The following is a 23,862-nucleotide window of genomic DNA, read 5'->3' as shown; positions in this document are numbered from 1 at the left end:
CATTGTTTTCCTTTAGCATTTTGATGAGAACTAGGGTGGTAGTCTGGGAGAAACATTAGTAGAATTCAATAACTTCACCTGATTTTCTGTAGGGTAAGTAGCAAGGTTTTGATGTCATCACTTGTGTGCAGCGGTTGCTGCTCTTCAGGCTGGTGGTACTATTGAGCAAGCTATGCATCAACTTCTCTCACAATCTGATTCAATCCCCACAGTTGGTGCTGATAACAGTGCCGATTCTTCCGCACCAATACTTCCTGATGCTTCTGGCAGCAGTAATGATATTGGAGGACCATCAACTGTAAGTGAAGCAGAAGAGAGGGATGCAGAGATGGAAGATGCACTGGCTGGAGAACTAGCGAAAGGAGACGCTTTAACAGACTACGACGTTGAAGTTACAAATGAAGGCGAAGCCATAAATGAGTACTTGGCTCTGCTGGAGTCAGCTGGTAATAGTGTGGAGGCATCTCGACAATGAGAAGACAACTCTAGGCAATGGTGTGCCACACTGGCCTCTCTTCTTGAAACAATCTGCAAGGTCAAAGGTGGTCAGACCAAGTGTCCAATGCATTCACATAAAAGATATATAGACACAGCATAACAGGCATGTTTTGACACTGCATAATGGTAGGCTACCATCAGAGAGAGAGAGAGAGAGAGACAGACAGGTGCTTGCAAAGTGTTGGGCAGTGAACTGTGAGTGCATACTTGCAAGTGCATAGCTCTGTAAGAGAACTAATCATTGCTCTAGAATGGAAACAAAAATTTGCCATTAGAGACATGGGAGCAGAAAAATCAATGATCTTGAATTTCTTCATACCTCAGTCTCCCGTGGCTGATTAGTAAGGTCACACATGGTTCCATTTGTATACTGATGAGCATGATACCTACATGAACCATTGAACATGATAATTGTATAATTTCTTAGTCCTTATTTTCTATCCTCTACCAAAGTCCGTTCCTAACTAAAAACAAAATTTTCCTTCAACATAACGTAATCTAATCATTTCAGAGATATTCTGGTTGATAGCAGCTGTGGCCTCTGCATTGTATTCACCTAATATGAACTCCTGAACCACCTGTAACGGTAACAAGATAAATCTAATGACTACACGGTTCTAAAAATGTTTGGGTCTTTTAACACAACCAACTCCACTGGTCCTAATGATATTGCTATTACTACAACCATGATATTTACAAGGATGGTAATCATAACAAAATATTGGACGCATATTTATCCAATCTATTTGCAAGGTTTAGTAGTTAATTCGTGGCGTGGATCCATCAAAACTAGTCAAAACCCAAAACCCACCCACAAGTTTAATCAACATGCTAGCTTATTTGATCCACCCATACATCATGCTATTATTGATAGTATGTTTAAGTAGAAATCAATTACAAAAGCAAATAACAAAGAATTGCATGTAGGAAAATAGGAAAAGCCACTTAATACCTTATCATCCTCCGAATGAACTTGACGCAACTTCTTTTGATAGCAAAATTCATATGACCACCAACTTTCTTGCTGCATGAAGGATTTGGTAACGTGAGAGGATAATTAAGGTGGATGCAAAATCTTTCAAAAGAAGCATACTAATTTGCAGAAACAAATACAACCACTTCTTGCAGCACATACAAGGAATGTTTATGTTTTAGTAATTTTTTGAAAATATTAAGCATTGTTCAACCAGGGCCTGAACAACGAAACTATTGGGGTCTCAGATCGTAACTCGGATAAAACATCGGTCCTTCAATATTTCAAGCAGTTCATCAGGCGTCTTCAGTTTTATCCGCTTCTCAGATTCCATAATCATGCTGCTTGTATTGAGCTGAGTAGCAGGCTTTCCACTCTTGGCTTTCTCCAGCTTAGGTAAAAAACATATAAAATTCTCTCCATTTTTATTTGGCATAACCACATACTCCTAATCATCATCCTACCAAGTAAACGGGCCCAACTATTAGATCATATTACTATCATATAAAAATAACATAGTTTTCCACACAGACCTGAGAATGAAAGCAAATACGGATTAGAATTTATCAAAAACAAAATTTAACCCCAAGGGCATCTGGTAACTGTAAGGCCCTATGCAAGGTTCATAGTCCTATAGAAAGGAATTCGGCATAACCACTACAACTGGTAAAAATCCAGGCAGCTAATAGTTGCATGAAGGAAGCACCCCAACACCTTCACAATTAGGTTAAGCACTTAAAACTGTAACTCTTGCTTGCTGCTTAAACCCCCTACCCTTACACAAAGGGTACGAAGCCACCTGCTTTCCTGTCTACGAAAAATATTGATAGCAAGGAAATGGATACAGGTGAACTGATAACAGCAATACATACCAATTAAATCCATCATGTAGATAGGTCAACTGATGTCATCAACTTTTTAATGACAAATGAAATTACTAGAAATACGGTATCCAGATCACAAAAATTGTCATAAGATTAAGTTTAAACAACCAGACAAAAAGGTGAATCTTCAAATATAGACCACAAACCTATAGTGGCATATTAAAAAAAGTAAAAATAAAGGAAAAAAGAAGAACCCTTTAACGACAAAAGATTTGAGGAATCCATCTAGTATCTAACCATATAGGTTGATAGAATTACCCATTAGCATGGCTACTAGGCCAAATGGGAAAAAGGTTTAAAAGAATCTAAACTACTTACAGGATGAAACAGGGAATCTTTTGGATGGAATTCAATCTTGTACTTCGGTTCACGAAAGCTGTGACCAAATGTGCCACCTGTTGATCAAAAGTTATAATGGAGAAAAGAACATAACTTTGCAGCACCAAAATTGAATGCAAGAAAAGACTTTCTGATTATATCCAGCAATAGAGAAAATAAATCTGGTTGATAGGCACAACCGCTTAGGACAGAAAAAACACATCATGCATAACCAATATAACTAATGGTGGGAATTGGGATTTCTTGGGTGAGGATTGCGGGTTGGGAAGGCTTAGGGGTCTTATTAGAACAGATAGGTTGGGTATTCCGTATGTTAGACGTTAAGTTATGTTGGGGCTTTGATGGTGATTCTTTGATGTAATTATGGTTGTTCCTCCGCCATAAGTGATGGTTTATTAATAAAAAAAATAACCCACATGAATCAGTATGCCCACAAAGCTGTTGGGATGGTAACTGCCTATTCAAAGCACACCCAGTATCTACATTGGCCTCATTACAGCTAAACCACTCCATGAAGTCCCCAAATAGCTTATTACCATTTCACATGTTGCTCAAAATAGTTCATCGTATTCATTACCGCCTTGGCGAGCTAGCTGTTTATGAATCTAATCGTCTTGTAATTAATAAGTAGGAATAAGCAACAGTAGCCAGCATTTCAGAATTAGCATCAATTAAATTCCACGTAAGCTCCAAGAACCAAATTCCATATAAGTTCAATTTCTAACGAAGCAATTAAAAACCCACTTGGCTCTATTTTAATGGAAGAGAGAGAGAGAGAGGGGGGGGAAGAATTGGAAGCCGATCAATGTAAAAATCAAGAAAAAAAAACAAAGAACTCGCGAGCACAAGTTGAAGTCATAATAGCATCGGGTAAACATACATGAGATTTAATTGTAAACATAAGAGATTAAAAGGGCATTTAGAAGAGGGGTTTACCTACATGACTAGGGAAGATCTGATCGGCAAACGCACAGTGACACAAGGTATATGAAAGTAGGATCAGCCACCACAATACCTTCATCTTCATTTTTTCCCTCTTCTCTATTGATCGTTAGTCTCAGGGTTCTTTCTTTGTAATGTTAAACCCCAAACAAGGAGAAAACTCAGCTTTATATATATCGCTTCTTCGAGGAAAAGGAGGAAGAAAGTCTTTCCATGACGACGGGTCTGTTACCTCCACGAATTTAAACCAATCAATATCTGCCACGTCATGAACATGCACGACACTAGGAATTAACACGTGCAAAGCCACGTGAAGCTGTTAGATGTGAAAGCCAAAAGGTAAAATAGCTCTTGATCAGTTTAACTAGATAAATAATAACTTGATAAATTTAAAAATTCAAAGTTATATTTATAAGTCCCCATAGATAATAAAGAAAAAGATAAGGAGTTTTTGAAAAGAAATGATTTTATTTCTGTTAATGGCAACGTGAACACAAAGGCAATACAAAGACATATATTTAAACATGAATATATCAAATAAAGATGAAAACAATAAAAATCTCATAAAATCTGGTTGATAGCTTATGTTAGATCACTACTTTGTTTGAATTAGTTGCCGTTTGAGCTCCAATATCCCTCAACGTCTCTCCATTGATTGAGGTAAAATTATTTGAGCATCCAGCTTTATTGCTCCAAGAATCTTGTCTATCTTTTATCTCTCCATTGACTCTCACAATTGCCAAGCTTGCCAAGTTGTTATGTGCTAATACCCTCTCGCAAACTGTGTCGGGGTCGGAGGCAAAGTTTGGTTCGAAAATAATGAAGGGCTCCCTTTGACATTGGCTTAGTGAAGAGGTCTGTAACTTGGTTATCAGTATAGATATGTCGAGTGATAAGTAGTCCAAGTGCAACACGTTCGCGCACAAAATGGTAATCCAACTCGATGTGTTTACTTCGAGCATTGAACACATGATTAACTGTCATATAAAGAGAACTAAGGTTGTCACAGTAGAGTATTGGAGGAGATGCCATTGGAATGCGGAGATCTTTGAGAATGAAGGCCATCCATTTTAGTTCAGCTGCAATGTTAGCCATGGCTCGGTACTTTGCTTCTGTGCTTGACCGAAAAATTGTATGTTGATTCTTTGCACACCAAGAGATAAGGTTTCCTCCAAGGTAGGTGCAGTAGCCAGTAGTGGAGCATCTGGTAGTGGGACACCCTGTCCAATCTGCATTTGAAAATACTTACAGATCAAGTGTAATGTATGAAGAAAAATGTAATCCTATGTCAATAGTTCCTTTAACGTATCGTAGAATATGCTGAACCATTTTCAAATGAGCTATGATGGGAGCATGCATGAATTGAGCCACATAGTTAATACTAAAGTCCTGTTTGGATTGAGAGATGAGATGGAATGAGTTGAGATGATTTGTGAATAGTAGTGAGATTTGTGAGCTGAAATTTGTGAATAGTAGTGAGATGAGTTGAGATAATTCATCTCTCAATCCAAACTAACTCTAAATGTAAGATCAGGATGTGTGAGTGTGAGGTATTGTAAAGCTTCAACAAGTCCTCGATAGTAACTAGGATCTTCCATGAGAGTGGCATTTGGTGAGGTTTTTGTCTTAGCTTCAAGAGGTGTACTCATGGGCTTGCAATCAACCATGTTGGATCGTTCAAGTATGGTAAGAGTGTAGTGTGATTGGGATAGATGAAGACCATTGGGTGTTGGGGAGATTTCAATGCCAAGAAATGATGAATCGGTCTCAAGTCTTTCATTGCAAATTCACTGCTCAACAGTTGAATGAAATTTGTAACATGTGTTGGAGCAAATCCTGTGAGCAGTATATCATCTACATAAAGAAGCAAAATTAGTGAGTCATACTTAGAATGAAAAATAAACTAGGAAAGATCTGCTAAGCTGCAAAAGAACCCGTATTTTAGGAGGAGGGCACTGAATCGATCAAATTGAGCACGTGGTGCTTGTTTTAAACCATAGAGAGCTTTCTGGAGTTTGCAAACATATGCCGGGTGTTGAGGATTTGCCATTCCTGAGGGTTGTTGTAGACCATGCAAAAAGGTATTCTTTACGTCTAGCTGACAGATAGGCCATTGCTGAACAAATGCTATAGTAATGATCATGCAAATGGTTCTTGGTTTGATAACTAGAGAAAATGTTTTTGTGTAGTCCACTCCATCAATTTGATGATAGCCCTTTGCAACAAGATGTGACTTGAGTCGATCTAGAGAACCATCCATGGCAGCTTTCCAACCAGGATGTGCCAAGGCTGATCTAACATTGTGTGGTTCATGAGGTACGTTGACAGATGTGGTAGCAATCAAAGCATACTTTGGGTTGGGTTTTACTATACCTAGTTTAGGCTGAGTCTCCATAGAATGAAGTATTGGTGCTAAAGAAACTGGAGTATGATGAGATGACTTCGATTGTTTAGGTGCAAGCTGTGGAAGTGATGCTGGTTAAGACAGTTCCAAAAGCTCAAACTCGTGCCGTGTTTCAAGTAGTGTCGAGCTGTGATAATAGGATAGGGAGGATGGAATATCTTATAGGTCAGTAGAACTAGGATGGTGGGGTGGTGGGATTGTAATATTGATGTCTGCTACTGGTAAGGGACTCAAACAAGGTGGTGTTGAAGATTGCAAAGAAGGCCCTGCAGAGGAGCTTATGTTAGTGTGTGGCAACCAAGAATCAAAGATGCTAATGACCTGTGGCATAGTAGGTGTGATTCAGGAAGTGTTGGCAGTCTTATAAGGAAAGACTAAACTCATCAAAAACAGCATGCCAAGAGATAAAAAAAAAATTTACTCGAAGGGTGAAAGCACTTGTATCCCTTATGTTTATCACTGTAGCCTTCAAAAATACAGATAAGTGTTTTTGGTTAAAATTTCTGACGTTGTGTGTCCCAAGTGTAAGTAAAACATTTAGTGCCAAAGGCACGAAGTGAAGAGTAAACAAGATGGACTCCATGCAGCGCAAAATATGGGGTTTCAAAATTAAGTGCAGATGAGGGCAGTCAATTAATAAGGTAGATAGCTGCAGTGAAAGCTTCTACCCATAGAAGTAAAGGAGTACCACAGTCATACCTAGCTCTCTTATAGTCATATGACATCTTTCAACCATATCAGTCTACTCAGGAGTATATGGGGAAGATACCTGATGAGTAGTGCATGTAGAAAGAAAGTGAGATGAAAGTTTGGAGTTTATGAACTCACTGCCTCCATCTAAATGGAAGATTTTAATGTGTTTGTTGAACTGCCTAGCAACATATTTTTCAGATGCTAAATATGCATTAAAACAATCAGATTTATGATGTAAGGGAATAATCCATGTATATTTAGAGAAGTCATCTACCAAGCAAGCATAATATCTGAATTTTGCAATAGATAAAATAGGAGTGGGTCCCCACAAATAACAATGAATTTTTTCAAAAATATTATAACTTGAATGTTCAGAACAAGAGAAAGGTAACAAGCTAAGCTTTCCTAATTGACAACTATCACAAAGATATTGAGATTTTGTTGCCCCTACAACATCAATTAGCCCCTTATTTTTTAGTAACTGTAAAGCCGAAGACTAAGGATGCTCTAAGCGTTGGTGTCAAACTTCTGCAGTGCTGGATTTGAAACGATGAGAAAAATATAATTCCGATGAAGTGGGTAGAATGTAAAGATCGCCCCTGTGTCTCCCTGTTATCACTGGTTGTCCTGTTTCCCGTTCCTTAACACAAAAATCCACGTTAAAAAATTCACAATTGACATGAAATTGAGTAGTTAACTAGCTTACAGAGAGTAACTTTTTTGTTAAGTCTGGAACTAACAAGACGTCATGAAGGGGTAAGGCAAATTTCTTTTGCTTTATACAAGAGTCACCAATTCCAAGAATTGGCAAGGAAGATCCATCACCAATTAAAATTGACTACTAGAATACTTACGAATATTGTTTAACATATTTGGCTTACCTATCATATGATTGGAAGCTCCAGTATCTGTTATCCATTCTGTATCTTCGATGGTGTTGTCCAAAGTAAGTGCTGCAAGTGTTTGTGGAATTTCATCATGATGAGTAGACTTTTTGGGCACCCACTAGCAGATCTTGGCAATATGACCCATCATCTCACAATATTGACATTGTTGATCACAATATTTGTCCCTCTCAGCAGGAGTCATACGATGCTTATCTAGTGGTGGAGGACGACATTGGAGTCCTTGGGTTGTTGTGCCTGGAATCCATGCCCATTAGATGTGAACTTTTGTGAGGCTCCACGATATCCTGAGGAAGTTTGTTGGGAGCATTGGTGCTACTGACCATAGAATGCCATTTGATGGGTGAGTGATGAAGCTTGTACATCTGTATGACTAGAAAACCAATTGCGCCTTTGATCAAAATTTTGGAGTTGAGCAACCAACTCATAGTATGAAGGTCGTGGGGGCTTCAACATGGTATTTGTGAAGATCTCATATTGAGGACCAAGACTAGTAAGAAGATAGAATACTTTTTCTTGGTCGGGAACATGTTTCCCAATGGCTGCTAAACTGTCGCATAGACCTTTGAAGGTACGAATGTGTTTTATAATGGTTTTGTCATCTTCTTTTTGAAAATAAGTTACGTGTTGATGTAGCTGCTAAATTCGCGTTCTTGTGATTCTTCGTGATACGCATTTTTAAGTGTTTCCCATACTGCATGAGCTATGTCGAGGCCAACAATGAGTCTGAGAGTTTCCCCTGAGAGTGTCCCAATGATCCACCCACAAAGGAGACTATTAGACTTTCGCTAGGCTATGTAGGCATATGTTAACTATGGAACAATTTTCAGCATCTATGGAATTGTTTGGATTTGGTATGGTGTATTTGGTGGGAGCGGGATCTTCATTTGTGAGATGGCCGACCAATTCTTGACTCTCTGTAAGAGCCAATGCTTGCTCATGCCACAAGGGATAATTAGTGGGGGTGAGTTTGAGTGTGATGAAGTTGCCAACATTGAGAGATAGAGTAGCCATAGCGGAAGAAGAGAGTGAAAGATAAAAGAAAAGAAAAGAAATAAATTATAGAAATTATGATATGCTAATGACTAAAGATGCAGTCCATGAAAGTAGAGATGTGATGCCACATTGTTCACAATGGCTCTTGATACCATAAAGAAATAGATAAGAAGGAGGAGTTTTTGAAAAGAAATTATTTTATCTCTGTTAATGGCAACGTGAACACAAAGGCGATACAAAGGCATGCATTTTTTTTTTTTAAGAAACTGGAGATCAGGTCTCCTTATTATTGATAATCCTCACTTTTGGTAGAGGAAAACCTTATACAAAATTCCAAAGCATGAAGTATCTTATGTAAAAAATTAACCCAAAACCAAAGGACTCCATAAGCCGTGTAACACTACTACTGAAGCACCCACGCCAAAAATCATATATGAACTTTTCTTATGTAAGGTAAACCCGTGCGATCCGTTTTGAGAATCCCCTTAAGCAAAGATGGGAGCTCATCCTGTGTCAGCCATACTCTATTGTAGGTACTACTTCCCAGTCTAGCAAGATAATCCGATGCCATATTACATGACCTAAAAACATGCTTTGTTTGAGAATTCATCGACAATAACATGAATACATCAGATGAAGATGGAAACAGAAAAACAATAAAATCTCATAAAATCTGCCAACTGATATGCTCCTCATAAATTTGGTCGATAGTTTATGTGCATTCCTTATATGTTGGATCACTATCTTGTTTGAATTAGTTGCCGTTAGAGCTCCAATATCCCTCAACATCTCTCCACTAATTGAGGTAAAATTATGAGAGTATCCAACCATATTGCTCCAAGAATCTTGTCTATCCTTATCACTCCATTGACTCTCACAATTGCCAAGCTTGCCAAGCTGTTATGTGCTAATAGATAACACATTTAATAAAGTGCTTATAAGGTATAATTTGATTTGAAAAATAAATTTTAAAATTTAATTTTTACTATTTAAGTGATATGAATGGTAGTGTACTCTATATAAGAATAGAAAACTCTTTAAAATATATATTTTAAATCAAATTATTCCATGCAAATATTTTATTAGATATGTTCTACTCACTAACTTGAGAATAAAAATTTTTTACCAATAATATTGATTCAAAATTCAAATCGTTTCACAATCTGTTTTACTAATATGATAATATTATTTAATTCAAAACTTTTATTAAATTTTTAACTATTTATTCAACTAAATATGTTAATTGAAGCATACGTAATTCCATTAATCATATAATAATAGCAAAACCTCAAAAATATTAATGATAATAATAAAAATAAAACTCCAATATATATATATATATAATGTGGAAATTAAAGAGCATGCATGCAGTAGTCTCATATCGATGATGATCACTAAATTATCGAGCTCATGCGTTAATGGCAAAAAGAACATCTTCGTTGAAAACTAGGAAGATCATAAAAACTACGAATTAAGGAATTAAACAGTACTAGAAACCTAGCTTATAATCAATTGACATGAATTAATTTATAATTTTAACCAGAACGATCGAGCTGGTGATCATCTTATTCTTCAGAGATTTTAGGATCATCAATCCATGCCACTTATATATAATGCTTGCTGGATCAGGACTTGTTCATGGGGAAGGCGGAGCTGGTGTTGCAGATGGAGGCTTTGCATCAAATTGAGAACATTAATGGTCCTTGAGCCTTGGATGGTGCAAGAAATGATCACCCTCATCACGAGCATGTTGGCCATGGGAATCCTCAGAAACCAGCTGGTTGAAGGCAGTGCAACAAGTCTGGCCTAAATTCGTGAAGTTAAATGATAAAATTGCCTGAATAATATCGGCCACACATGGCTCTATCTTTGAGACAGCAGTCAAGCATTTCCCAACTTCTTCATCTGTAGGACGTTGGGGGTCCAGGTGATCATGATCATCATGATGATGATTGAGAACATCAAAATTCCGTGCATAAGCACAAGGCAAGTTTTGAATAATGACTGTGACTGAGCAAATAACGAAGAAGAACACAGCTAAATATTTCTTCCTGATTATGGTTGAAGATGATCACCGGTTTTCTAGCTATATAAACAAGCTGAGATGACAAATTAATAAACTAGCTTCGTAGGTAGGCTAGCTGCAGGGACTATATATATAGGCCAAAACACCAGATCGACTTGCTCTCAATTAATCTAGCTAGTAGTTATTTGTTTGTTATGATCTCAAATCTTTTCATTCTCTCTCTCTTTGTGATTTTCTGTCAAGGGATTTTTACACGAGCTTTGCTACTCATTATTCACATATCCTCACACACCATATTTTTTACTTTTATTTTTTATTTTTTATTTTTATTTTTGTTCTATTCTTCTTAAATTGAATTGTTATATTTATCATTTATATATCACACATTTAGTATGAGAAAAAAATAAAAATAAAATATAAAAAAAATGTAGTGTTTGGAGATGATGAATATAATTTTTCTTATTATATATAGGAGACTGCTAAGGCCACCGAGAGGGGCACGAGAGTTTCTATGCGCGGAGAAATGTAAAATACACTTTTGTATTTTGTATGTTTTTTTAAACATGTTTTAAATCACTTGAAATATTAAAAAAAAAAAATCACAAGCTTCAATGAGAGCAGAGAGAGAGGGAGCAGAGGTTTTAAACAACAGACTAAGAGGGGAAAGAGGGACAATATCAACAGAAGGGGGCTTAACATTTTAAACAAAACTTTAAAAAAAAAAGATGACATCATTTTATTAAAGAAAATTATTTTATTAATATATATATATAAAGTGGGTTGGGTAGGACAGATGGGGTAAATCTCGAGCCGGCTTGGGTCAAACTCGAGCCCTATCCCAACATGGTTGATGGTTTCATCATGCGAGCAGATGCCTCGCAACCCGCATGGGATGGGCAGGGGGCCCCATCCCAGTCAAGAATTGAATCAAAAACAAAATTCAATGTCATATTAAAAATCAAAGGGATGAAATTTAATTAGTTAATTATTTTAATGATTCTATACATTGTTAAATCTAAAGTTTTGGTATCATATTTGTTACATGTCAGAATTATACTATATATTGTACTCATATTATCTCTTACTGTTAAATTTATTTATTTATTTTTTAGAAAAAAAGAGTTGATCAAAAAATTATAAGTAGTGTCACCAATATAGAAATTAAGTGATTGATTATTATATAGCATTTTATCCACGTATTAATTAAGAGTTTTGTTATATATTAGACTAGCCTTATAATTTTATCTCACTTGATGTGCCATTATTCATTAGCTCTAGAGTTTTTAAAAAAAGGCACAAAAAATTAGACCTCAAAAAAATATTAGAAGTTGGTAGTGTATATATTATTGGTTCTTTACTTTTTCTTCCTTATATTGTCCTTGGAAAACTAAATTAGACATCTAAATAATACTTCTTGGGGAGAACTTAAACAATGGAATATGTAATTATTCAAAGCATTATCCCTAATAAGAATCAAGTTATAGTCTAAATATTATATATAACCCAAATCTCACAAAGGACTTGCCGAAGCTTTTTTCACTTCAAACTAAACTGAATTTTTGGACCGCTAATTATTTTGTCACAAAAAGTAATAGGAAAATGATAGTTGGACCGATAAAAGTGACCGATTGAATTTTTAATTTTTTTTAATTTTTATTTTTACTTAATAATTAAGTAAGTGACTATTAGTGAATTAATATTTTTCTTTTATTTTTTGAAAATATTTAAAAATGTATAAAAAATTATTGAAAGAAAAAAAAATTAAATAAAAAAGTGCATTTGAACTTGTCAGTCGTTTTTCTCGATTAAATCTCTCGATCCAAATAGCACGGTCCAAATTAATAAGCATGTCATGCTTAAAAGAAAAACAAAAAAAAAAAAAAAAAAGCATTATTTCGTTGCTAAAAGACGTTTGAAGCAACGAGTTAGGCCTCGTTTCGATAGTAAGATGAGATGAGATATTTTAGATAAAAATTTTAGATGAAAGTTGAAAATTGAATAAAACATTATTAGAATATAATTTTTTAATATTATTATTATTTTGAGATTTATTTATTATATTTTCTATGAGAATTTGAAAAAATTATAATAATAAGATAAGATGAAACTATTTTAGTATCCAAACAAAGCCTTAATCACCATTTCTAGTTTTGTTAGGACTCCCAAAAGAATATTATTAGTTTTATACTTTAAAAAAATTAACATTGTTAGAGTAACATTCACAAAACTTCTTTTTTTTTGTTATCATTTGGAAGAGAGGGGTTTCAAACTCCATACATCCATTTTGGAGGCTGAGGGTTATGCCAATCAGTACATAGGCCTAGCAAAGAATAATACTACTTTGACACCAAATTTTGACACCTCATGTATTTTAATTTTTTTTAATTTCTTTCTTTATTTAATAGTTAAAGAATTGACTATTAGTGTATTGATATTTCTTTTATATTTTTTAAAAATATTTTAAAATGATTAAAAAATATATGAAAAAAAATTGGGAAAAAAAAAAAGAAAAAATGAATTTGGTCTAATGGTAACTTGTAGCAGGCTACTCTGAGAGGCAAAATAGCACCGCTCTTTGGCAAAACATTCACATAGTTAAAAAGGCATTAATGTACTGATTTCTTTCCCGAAGGTGCTACTCTCTTAACAATAATTTCAGGGTACCTAAATTACAGGTTAAATTGTTAGGCGATGATTTAGATAGTTAATAAAAATAGAAAAGGTTCATGAGCCAGTGACTACACAGTTTAATCTAGATTTTGTATCTCTTGCTGTCTTTGTCCATCTAGAATGGAAAAGAAATAGCGGTATGAAATGAGACTTAACGTTTTGTACTCTACTGAATTTTTTAAACATGTAACACTTGTGTAATTTCTGTGTATAAACTAGGGTTATAAGGTTGAAGATGATAGCTCCTTCGAGGGTAGGACCTCTAAAATTGAGAGAGGGAGAGAGAGAGAGAGAGAGTGAGAGGAATCTAAAAATAACAACTCGATCAGTTTTTGCATAAAGGACATTGTGCAAAGACTCTGCCCTCTAATAGAGTCTCACACAGGGTATAACCAACTAGATTCCCTTCTAGAACTTCTATGTAGTAACAAACACTTAAAAGAAATAAAGGAAGAAACAAAGACTGTGCCGCAAGTCCATGGACTCTTACATTACTGGACTAGACTCCATCTACTAATACTTAACCATAAAACATACCCCTTACAATCTTAGCCCATTATTCTGACTGTGGCCCCGAGTCGATCAACAAATAATTGAGTATTAATAATGAGAATTTGAACAAAGGGAGACAACTACGGGACATCTCCTAAATTGGAGTGGAAGGTTAGATTAATTATCTACAAAATAAATCATAAGTGACAACTTGACAACAACCTACTAAAAAAAGATAGAACTTTAAAAAGAAATTATTATTGATAACGAAAATTAAAACAGTAAAAATGGGATTAGGCACCATTAGTTGGGTTGAGATGAATAGATTATTCTAACAGAGTTGGTATGAACTGTGATTTGAACAAAAAGACCCAATCAAGGTTGCATTAATTTCTGGTACCACCAAACATTTGCAAGAACAAAAAGCATCTGAAACGGAATTGTAGTCGCTTTTATGTGGTCTTTTTCAAGTTGTTCGGTCTAGCACCAAATGTCTGCCGCTTTTATATTCTGCGAGGATAGGAAAAATTTTTTAAAAACGCTCTAGGACAGTTGGATAGTAATTTTGTTGAACATTTATCCCTCACCATCATAACACTGCACCGTCAGTAGCACCGGTTTAGACTGCCACCGCCACACCTCACTTGCCGACTACCCCTCTCTATTAAACCTTTAACCCTCATTGAAGCTCCCAACTCCTTCATGCCTAGCCACCAACCACAGTCATCGATGCCAATCCATAGCAGCAAAGCCCCTAGCCCCACCTCATCCTCAGACAACTGAAACCAACACAACTGGAAATGCCCAAACCTCACGAGGATTCCCTGTCTCCACCACTAGGAATAAAGCACAACCTGAAGCCCCTCACCTACCTCGGGCCACTAGGATGGGCATTACAACAAATGATCTCCAATGGTCTTTAGGATGGATAATTCATAAAAGCCAAAAAGAAAAAAGGGTGATTCAAAGAGATAGAGCACTATATATAAGTGGCACCATTGGGATCCTTTGTCTCATTGACAACCAAGAGTGAGCTCGGATTCAGAATGTACGTATTATCTTTCGGTGGGTAAGCACCTTTGCATGCATTACGTGATATATGCTTGTCAATTAAACATTTTCTACACATCCTCCATCTAGGCAGGCATCCAAAATTTGTGTTTGAGGCTTTGAGTCAGTATACACTTCAACAAAAATGAGATTTGGGACAAGTTTTTTTTTGGGCGAAATAAAAATCATCCCAAAACACGAGTTGAAGGGTCGAAATTCAAATTTCTTCCCTAAAAAATGAAGGAAGTCATCAACTATTCGAATAGTAAATTGTTTGTTCGAAAGGTATATGTAGGGACGAGAAATTTCGTCCCTAATAAAATATCCATTTGGACATTTACTAAAACATTTGAACGTAATAAAATAAACATTTGAAATGATATTATATATAGTCAAATGAGAAATTGGTGTGTTAAGTGATTAAATTTAGCGAGACATTGACTTACCGTTCAAACAACTTACTACACCTTTCGAACGTTAAGGTTAATCGTTGTTTAAACGTAACATAAAGAGATCGAATGAAAATTAATTGTAGAAATATTTTTGAACATAATAAAATAAACTTTCAAACGGATATTATACAGGATCAAATGAGGAATTAGCGGGTTAAGTCACTAAATTTAGCAAGACATTGACTTACTATTCGAACAAATTATTACACCATTCAAACTTCTAGGTTAATCGCTGTTTGAACATAAAATAAAAGGTTCGAACAAAAATTTACTGCAGAAATATTTGGTAGGAATATAAAAACGTTCAAATGCTTATACATTACATTTGAACGAATACATAATTTTCACAACTTTTGATGGCAACACAATACCTTACTTAATTATAGAGAAATATTTAATTTATATAAAAAATTAGTAGTTAAATATGTATATATATAATAGAAATCAATAATTAATTTAGGAAAAAAGAAAAGAAGATTCATAAATATTAAATTAATTTTACAAAGCACAAAATATTGTCCATACAAAAAAACAAATGCAAATAAAAGATGCATACTATTACCAGCCCAAATCTCTAACCACATCCTAGACTCTAGCTAGGCATGTCTCGAGACCCGAGTACTGATTGTCACCTAAGTCACAGATATGGTAGCAATCATCAGAAAATCATCAAAGCGTCACCTGAGTCAAAAAGTGGCATTTGGATCCTCAGAAAATCATCTTGAATGTAAAATCTTTAGGACGTACGTGTCAAAGTTTAAATGTGATTCAGGTGTGCAACACATAGATATATAATATTGGGTAGATAATAAGTAATGACTATATATAATTTTAGTCCTTAGTAAAATTCTATATACCATACTACCAGCTCATTTTCAACCCATTAAGTAAGATGTGAAACATTTATCCCCACTAAATGATCATTAATTGGATGGTTCTTTATCATTCCAATGGTGATAAATGTGTCACATCTTTCTTAATAGGATAAAAGTAATATGAGAGTGTGGTGAATAGCATTACTCAACTTCTTGGATTACGATGATGGTGCTGTCGTTTGTTCTTTTCTATTCTAGAACAATGAATGGGGAAAAGAACATCAATCAGAGATGCAGTATTTTCTATCAATATACATCTAGTCTTTGCGCGCAATAAATTTATCTGAGTTGGCAATAAGAGTAAAGGATCAGTAGGCCGTATTCCTTTATCGTTTGTCCATTGGTGAAGAAATTAGTTTGAAGGAATTGATATAATGGTCGGATTTGGTGAAATTGTTTTGAGTGTTATAAGTCAGTGCAACCTGCAAGGTTATCATTCAAATGATGTTTTGTTTCAATAGTGACTAACATATGTACGTATTTGATCTGTAATTGATCACCAAGTGGCATGGGGTCTTTAGGAAAGATCCGCCTTATTAATTATGATCTTTGTGCGTGCTATTTAAAATATGAAAGAGGAAAAAAGTGAATATAAAACTAGTTGAAGGTATAAGTACCTATGGGTTTTAGAAATATATTTATCTAGATGCAGCTTCATCACCTGAATGGCAGCCTTATTCTTGTTTCAGATTTATAGGATATATAATTAATGGTTAGTATTTTTAGTATTGGCTAAACTCCGTTTCAAAACAATGGTTAACGTTGTTTGTTTTTGGGGTTTGGGTTGATAGATGAGATTTATGATTTATCTATAAAGATAATGGGTAAATTTAAGTTGATAAGAGATCAAGTTTGTCTATCAATGCTCTAGCTTCTATTTGTTGAAATAAATTTGAGTATTAGATGAACATGGAGGTTTGAAGATCTCCAAATTCGAAATTTGGATAACGATGCAAGAAGATTTGGGTATGATGATGTTGAGCTAGTAGACTTAGCATTGATAGCATTGGACTACTACGAGAAGGCATGTTAGTGCAAATACAGTGAAAAAATGAGAAGATTCCTTGGGTTGGTCAAGGCGAAAAAAGGTGAAGAAGAAATGAAGATTCCTCAGATGGGAAAGGAAATGTCGGGATTCTTTAGTCGGGGGAGGAAAGGATGGGATTACACTGTTTGGCAAGGAAGAAATGCCGGGATTTCTCAGTTGGGCGAGGAAAAAGGGACAACATCACATAGGAGTCAGTATTTTGGCCATAACTTTGGCTACGGATATCAAAATCGCTCATATGGCCCTAATTCGGAAAGCTCTCTGTGACGCGCATGTCGTGGTCATCATGCTACACCTGATGCTCCCCTTCTAGACCCCATTTTAGCAAGATACTTATCTTATTACGTATTTTATTATTTGTCCATAATTGGAATTTTACTTTCTTTTCCTTAACTATTTAAGTCCTGCTTGTGGACTTCGTAAGATATATTCGATTTTTACAAAAAAAATCTTAATCTCGAAGTTTTATCTTTGTTTGCATTTTTCTCAATCTCTAGCTCCTGTTGTTTAGCTAGCCGTTAGCTCCAATGTTAGATAAAAGCCATGACATATGGAATTTTAAAGAAGTGTTAAAGCATCATGTTATGGTAAAGAGATGTGATGAGAATTTTGTGAATAATAATTAAATGATTTGTGAATAGCAGTAAAATAGTTTAAGTTAACATAATTTATTTGATTTTAGGAAATGAGAGAGAAAAAATTAAATAAAAATATTACAAAGTTAAGAGGTTGTTTGAATATAATTTTTTTAATAAAAATTTTATTTTAAAATTTTAAAAATGTCATTTTTATTTTTTGTGTTTTGTTTTTTGTTTGAAAATTTAGAAAATTTTAATGATTAGATGAAAATTAGGTTGGAGATCTAAAATTTAAAAGTAGTTTTTATTTGAAGGATGTTTGAGAAGAAAATTATGAAAAATTTTGAGATCATCATCTCATCTCATCTAAGTGCCCAAACATAGGCTAAAAATCAATGAGTCAAATCACTGTAAAATGCCTTATTTCTTGTAGTGATTTTTTTAACTTTTGCGACAAAAAAGTTCACCGCAACATTAAATTGGCATTTTGCAGCGATTTATTAACTTTTTGTGACGAAAAAATTTGCTGCAATATAAACAAATTTGTTGCGATGGAAGTAAATTCGATGAAATTGCTAAAGTGACCTTTTGCGACGATTTCTAACATTTTAGCGATGCAAAAACTCACCATAATTAAAAATTCAAAAACTTGTGAATTTTTACTCGAGCGCCAAAATGCACAAAAATGAAAAAGAGAAAATATAAATATCAGTCTACTGTTTGTTAAAACCGCCGCACACTCAATGGATTGAGTGAAAAAAAAAAACCTGTGTGGTGTGCTGCGGTTTCTGGCTGACGTTCAGCACAGCCCAATGAAAAAACCCCCCCTCCGGGAGTCAAAACGCAATGGAAACCCCCCCCCCCCGGCGCAACCTGTGTCGTCCCCTACCGTCACCCACAGCAAGCCTCCCAACCAGCCCTTGCTTCCGCCGTCGACAGCACCACAACGTCGTCGTCAAACCCCTCCTCCCTCTCCCCCTCCTACTCCCTCTCTATTTCTCTGTTGTCTCCCCCTCCTTGTCATCGTGTGCCGTCGCAAGCCCAGCCACTGGCGCCGATTTCCTCTCAGTCGTGCGGGAAGCTCTCTCACTTCCACCCTTTGAGTTTCTCCCTCTTCCAGCCCTGATACCCCTTGGTCTCTCCCTCATCTCTCTGTTTCTCTCATCTCTGTATGTTATAGTCACAAGACTTATGAAAACATTGTCCTATATATCCATTGATTTTTGTTTATTTTGTAGCTTCTGATCATCTCTAGCTTTTGATCATGGGTCAAAATATGCATTTTCGTTTCAAAGTCAGTAGTGATATTTTAATTGACCATAGAGATCATATTATATAGTGCAGGCTGGTGAAGAAAAAGAGAGGTGATGGTACTGATCAACCTGTTTATAAAAAGTTTCTGTTGAATATGGAGCAAAAGAAAAAGAATGCAATATAAGTTGTGCCAATTAATTATAGAATGTTCCTTTCTCCATCTCATGACTGGTGTTTTATTAAAGCTTTTTTCCTAATATTGATAGTGATTGGCATAAGGGGCCAATTAATTACCTGTGCATCTTCTTTAATGTGCCAAGTACTGAATTGCTTTGCATTTGTTTTGTATTATCTGTCAGCTTGTCTCAGTCGATGATCATCACAGAAAAAAAAAATAAAACTGGCTTTTATTATTCCAGCTTGTTTTTAATAATGTCTATGGATCACAGCTTATCCTTTCATTGTGCTAATTACAAAGAAATTAGGCTCCTTACACACCAAGTGATCAATAAGGCAATCATCCAAAATTTGTTCTTTAATTAGCAGGCAAAGAAGGGCCAATCATCTTTCTTAATCAGTCAATATTCCCTTTAAAAAAAACATGTACAAGAGGTAAAGCAAAGAGTCTTAGTGTCTGGGCAACCCCATCCCCATCTTACACATGTAGCTCTTCAATTAAGTACTCATTATGACCTTTTCAAACCAGATGCATGAAAAAAGAGCCTAGCTAGGTTTTCAGATATATATTATATTCCATATCAAAAAAAGATATATATTATATTTTTTACTCAATTTTCTCTGTTACAGATCCAAAAAGCTTATAACAAAGGGATATTGTATGATTGTTGAGATATCTCTCCATTGCTGCACCAATAACAGCTTTCTATTTAGTCATTTGTAATTTATTATCTATGTATTTGTTTCTTATTGTGCATGATTCAAAGTGAAAGAGGTGCATGCAGGTCTTGTCAACAAGACTAAGGAACCGATGTACTGTTATATATATATATATATCTATCAACAGGTCTTGTTTAATGCATAATTGAAATTTTACTTTCTTCTCCTTAGCTATTTAAGTCCAGCTTGTGGGCTTCATACGATATATTTGATTTTAACAAAAAAAAATCTTAATCAAAGTTTATCTCAAAGTTCTCTATCCATTTGCGTTTCTCTCAATCCCTAACTTCTGTTCTTTAGCTAGCCGTCAGAATAATTAATCCTTATTCTACTCCAGTGTCGGATAAAAGCCATGCTATATGGGATTTTGAAGAAGAGTTAGCATCATGTTTAGGTAGTGAGATGTGATGAAAATTTTGTGAATAGTAGTTAAATGATTTGTGAATACTAGTGAAATGATTTGAGTTAACATGTTTTATTTCATTTTGAGAAACGAGAGAGAAAAGTTGAATACAAATATTATAAAGTTAAAAAGTTGTTTGAATATAATTTTTTAATATTTTTTTATTTTGAAATTTTAAAATTTTGTATTATTATTATTATTATTATTATTATTATTATTATTATTATTATTATTATTTTGAGAATTTGAGAAAGTTTTAATTATTAGGTAATGATTAGATGAAAATTAGGTTAGAGATTTGAAATTAAAAAGTGTTTTTCTGTTTGATTGATGTTTGAGAAGAAAATTATGAAAAGTTTTGAGATCATCATCTCATATCATCTAAGTGCCGAAACATAGGCTAAAAATCAAAATTCAAATGCTTGCTCTAGCACCTTCTCTATCACTAGGGGTGTAACCGGTCCGGTCCGATCCGGTTTTGGATAAAATCTAAGATCGAACCGGTATGTACCGGTTTTATATTTTCCAAAACCGATTACGCACCGGTTATCCTCCTAAACCGGTACTTCCGGTTTTACCGGTTTCCGGTCCGGTCCGGTCCGATTTTTTAATTTTTTAAAAATGTAAATTTCACAATTTGTCATTAAAAATTTGTTTATAAAAAAAAAAACTTTTAGTATTAATTATAAGTATTAGTATTAGTTATAATCTTTTAGTATTAATTATAAGTATAACTATAATCTATAGTCTATATTAGACTATTAGTATTATTTATAAACTTATATATTAGTATTAACATTTAATGTGATAATTTATAAATTATAATATGAAATTATTTCATATATATGAAATTATTTCATATATATGTATATATATATATGAAATTATAAATTAACATTTAATGTACAAATTTATAATTATACATTATATATAAAACTTATTTATATTAACATTTAATATATATTTAAAATATTTTGTATAAAATTTATATATAAAAATATTATTTTTTATTTTTTTTAATCAACCGGTCCGGTCCGGTCCAAAAAATCCCAAAACCGGAATCGGACCGGAACCGGCCGGTTTTTACATTTTAAAAACCGGTTTCGGACCGGACCGGTTCAAAACCAATCTGGTCCGGTCCGGTTCGGACCGATTTTCCAGTTTGAGTTTACACCCCTATCTATCACCATTATCACTAAGTCAAGGTCTTATAAAACAATGGAAACATGTACGATTACTACCTGGCGCTATAAGGACATGTTACTAAGGATCAAAGACTTCTAGGAACCCAATATGCACGGATATGTCATCACCATGGAAGACTTTTCTAGATAGTAATCGGTGAAAATATGCATATATGAAAAAAGGAAGAGACGAAAATGCAAAACAAATTATACATATAAAAATTATATGGAAATGGAGTCCATCTGTTGTTAATTTGAAGCCATCTGTCATTAATTTGAAGCCTATGATGCCAGCTTAGTGTATATATATGTGTGTATATAAGTATGTAACTTAATAATAATATATTAATTAATAACTTAATATTCATATTCATATTAAGTTTTAGTAGCAACTCTTTGTTAGGCATGCTTCCAAGATGGATTGGCAACATGACCAACTTGGTTGAAATTGTTATGGCCAAAAACCAACTTGAAGGTTCTATTCCAATTGAGTTATGCAAAGTCAAATACATTATATTTCTTGACCTCTCCGAGAATAATTTGTTTGACTTCGAATCATCTTGTTTCAATTCATTGTACGTCAAACATGTTCATTTGGGAAAAAATAGGCTAAGTGGTCCCATTACAAGTGCATTCAAGAATAGTTATGCTCTGGTAACATTAGATCTTACAGATAATCGTCTAACTGGCAACATTCCAGATTGGATCGAAAACCTCTCATCATTGAGAGTTCTCCTCTTGCAAGCCAATCACCTGCAAGGAAGGATTCCAATTCAAATATGCCTTCTTGGAAACTTAACCATGCTGGATCTTTCAAATAATAGTTTTGCTGGTCCAATACCTCATTGCTTGAGCAACATTAGTTTTGAGACAACTAACCAAAAATCCAATATGGGAACTACAACAGGCATTAGTTTTGGTAGTGGAGCATCGACATACTTGGAGACAGAGACACAAATATTGATTGGAAATGATGTTGATGATCCTTTACCGTATGTGGATGCACAACAAAGAGCATAACTTACTCTTATAAGGGTAATGTCCTCAATTATATGTCTGGAATAGACCTCTCATGCAATTGTTTATCAGGTGAGATTCCACTCGAGCTTGGATACTTGAGCAACATTCGTGCACTGAACTTGTCGCACAACAATCTAACTGGATCAATCCCCACAACATTCTCGAAACTAAAAGTAATAGAGAGCTTGGATCTCTCCCAAATTAAGTTGAATGGCAGCATCCCCCCTCAACTTATAGAGTTAAACTCTCTAGCTGTCTTTAGCGTGGCTAACAATAATTTATCGGGCAGAACACCAGAAAGGAAAGTTCAATTTGGAACCTTCGATGAAAGCAGCTATAAGGGGAATCCTCTTCTGTATGGACCTCCACTACCTAATACTTGGAACAAAACTGGATTGCCATCTAATCATAAGGGAGAAGAAAGTGGTGGTTTCATTGACATGGATTTTTTCCACATAAGTTTCGGTTTGTCTTACACAATAGTGTTGTTGGGAATTGTTGCAGTTCTGTATATAAATCCTTATTGGCATCAGGTGTGGTTTAGCTTCATTGAAGTGTGCATCACCAAGCCTTTTTATTTCTTTGTTTGTGATTTCTCATAAGTTGTCCTGTACTTTCTAAATTATGTAGCATTGCCTAATGATGTTTGCACATGTCTATATGCTTGTTCTTGATTTTCAAATATGAGGTTTATAACTTTCGATAAACCTTTAGCGATCGATCATTTATCTATTTTCTACTAAAATGTATGGATTTTTTATGTGTATTTCTATTGAAATTTAAGCATTTCTAAATATATAGGGTGTTATTATTTGATATTCGCTAGAGTTAAAAAAGTTTTGACAAATGAAGAAACGATAAACATGACTCGTTTACAGACCAAAAGACATTAGAAAGGAAGTTTGGCAAAGTTTTCCTAGAAAGTGACTCATTTGTGGTGATTATGGCCATCTTGAATTCCCATTTGACACAAGCCTAACAAAATTAATTAATTGTAAGCATATTATGCACCTTCTCCAAACCTCAATGCTTTGGAAAGTACAAAAAAAAATTGATTACAAAATTGATGTTTACATTCATAGCCCAATACACTGTCACCAATTTCAATTTAGAAGCATACCACCCACCACTAAGATCCCAGGTCCTGAATTTCCAAAGCAATTAAGATCCCCTTTATATTGATTTGTAACAAATTTGATTAGTTTTTATAATATATGTATAATTTGATATTAAAAGAAGAAAAAAAGGGAAGAAATGAGAGGAGGTTGTAAATATTGTT

General features: G+C 34.6%; 1 protein-coding gene and 1 pseudogene across 2 annotated transcripts in view; one reads left to right on the top strand and one right to left on the bottom strand.

Annotated features, from left to right (window-relative positions):
- Positions 1 to 23,862, top strand: part of LOC109005318 (receptor-like protein 56) — a 75,324-nt gene that overhangs the window by 8,361 nt on the left and 43,101 nt on the right. The window lies entirely within an intron of this gene.
- LOC108999656 lies at positions 486 to 4,731 on the bottom strand (annotated as a pseudogene).

The sequence above is a fragment of the Juglans regia genome, chromosome 10 (genome assembly GCF_001411555.2).
Source record: "Juglans regia cultivar Chandler chromosome 10, Walnut 2.0, whole genome shotgun sequence".
NCBI lineage: Eukaryota > Viridiplantae > Streptophyta > Magnoliopsida > Fagales > Juglandaceae > Juglans > Juglans regia.
The sequence above is the reverse complement of the archived record's forward strand: the minus strand, read 5'-3'. Positions and strand labels throughout refer to the sequence as shown.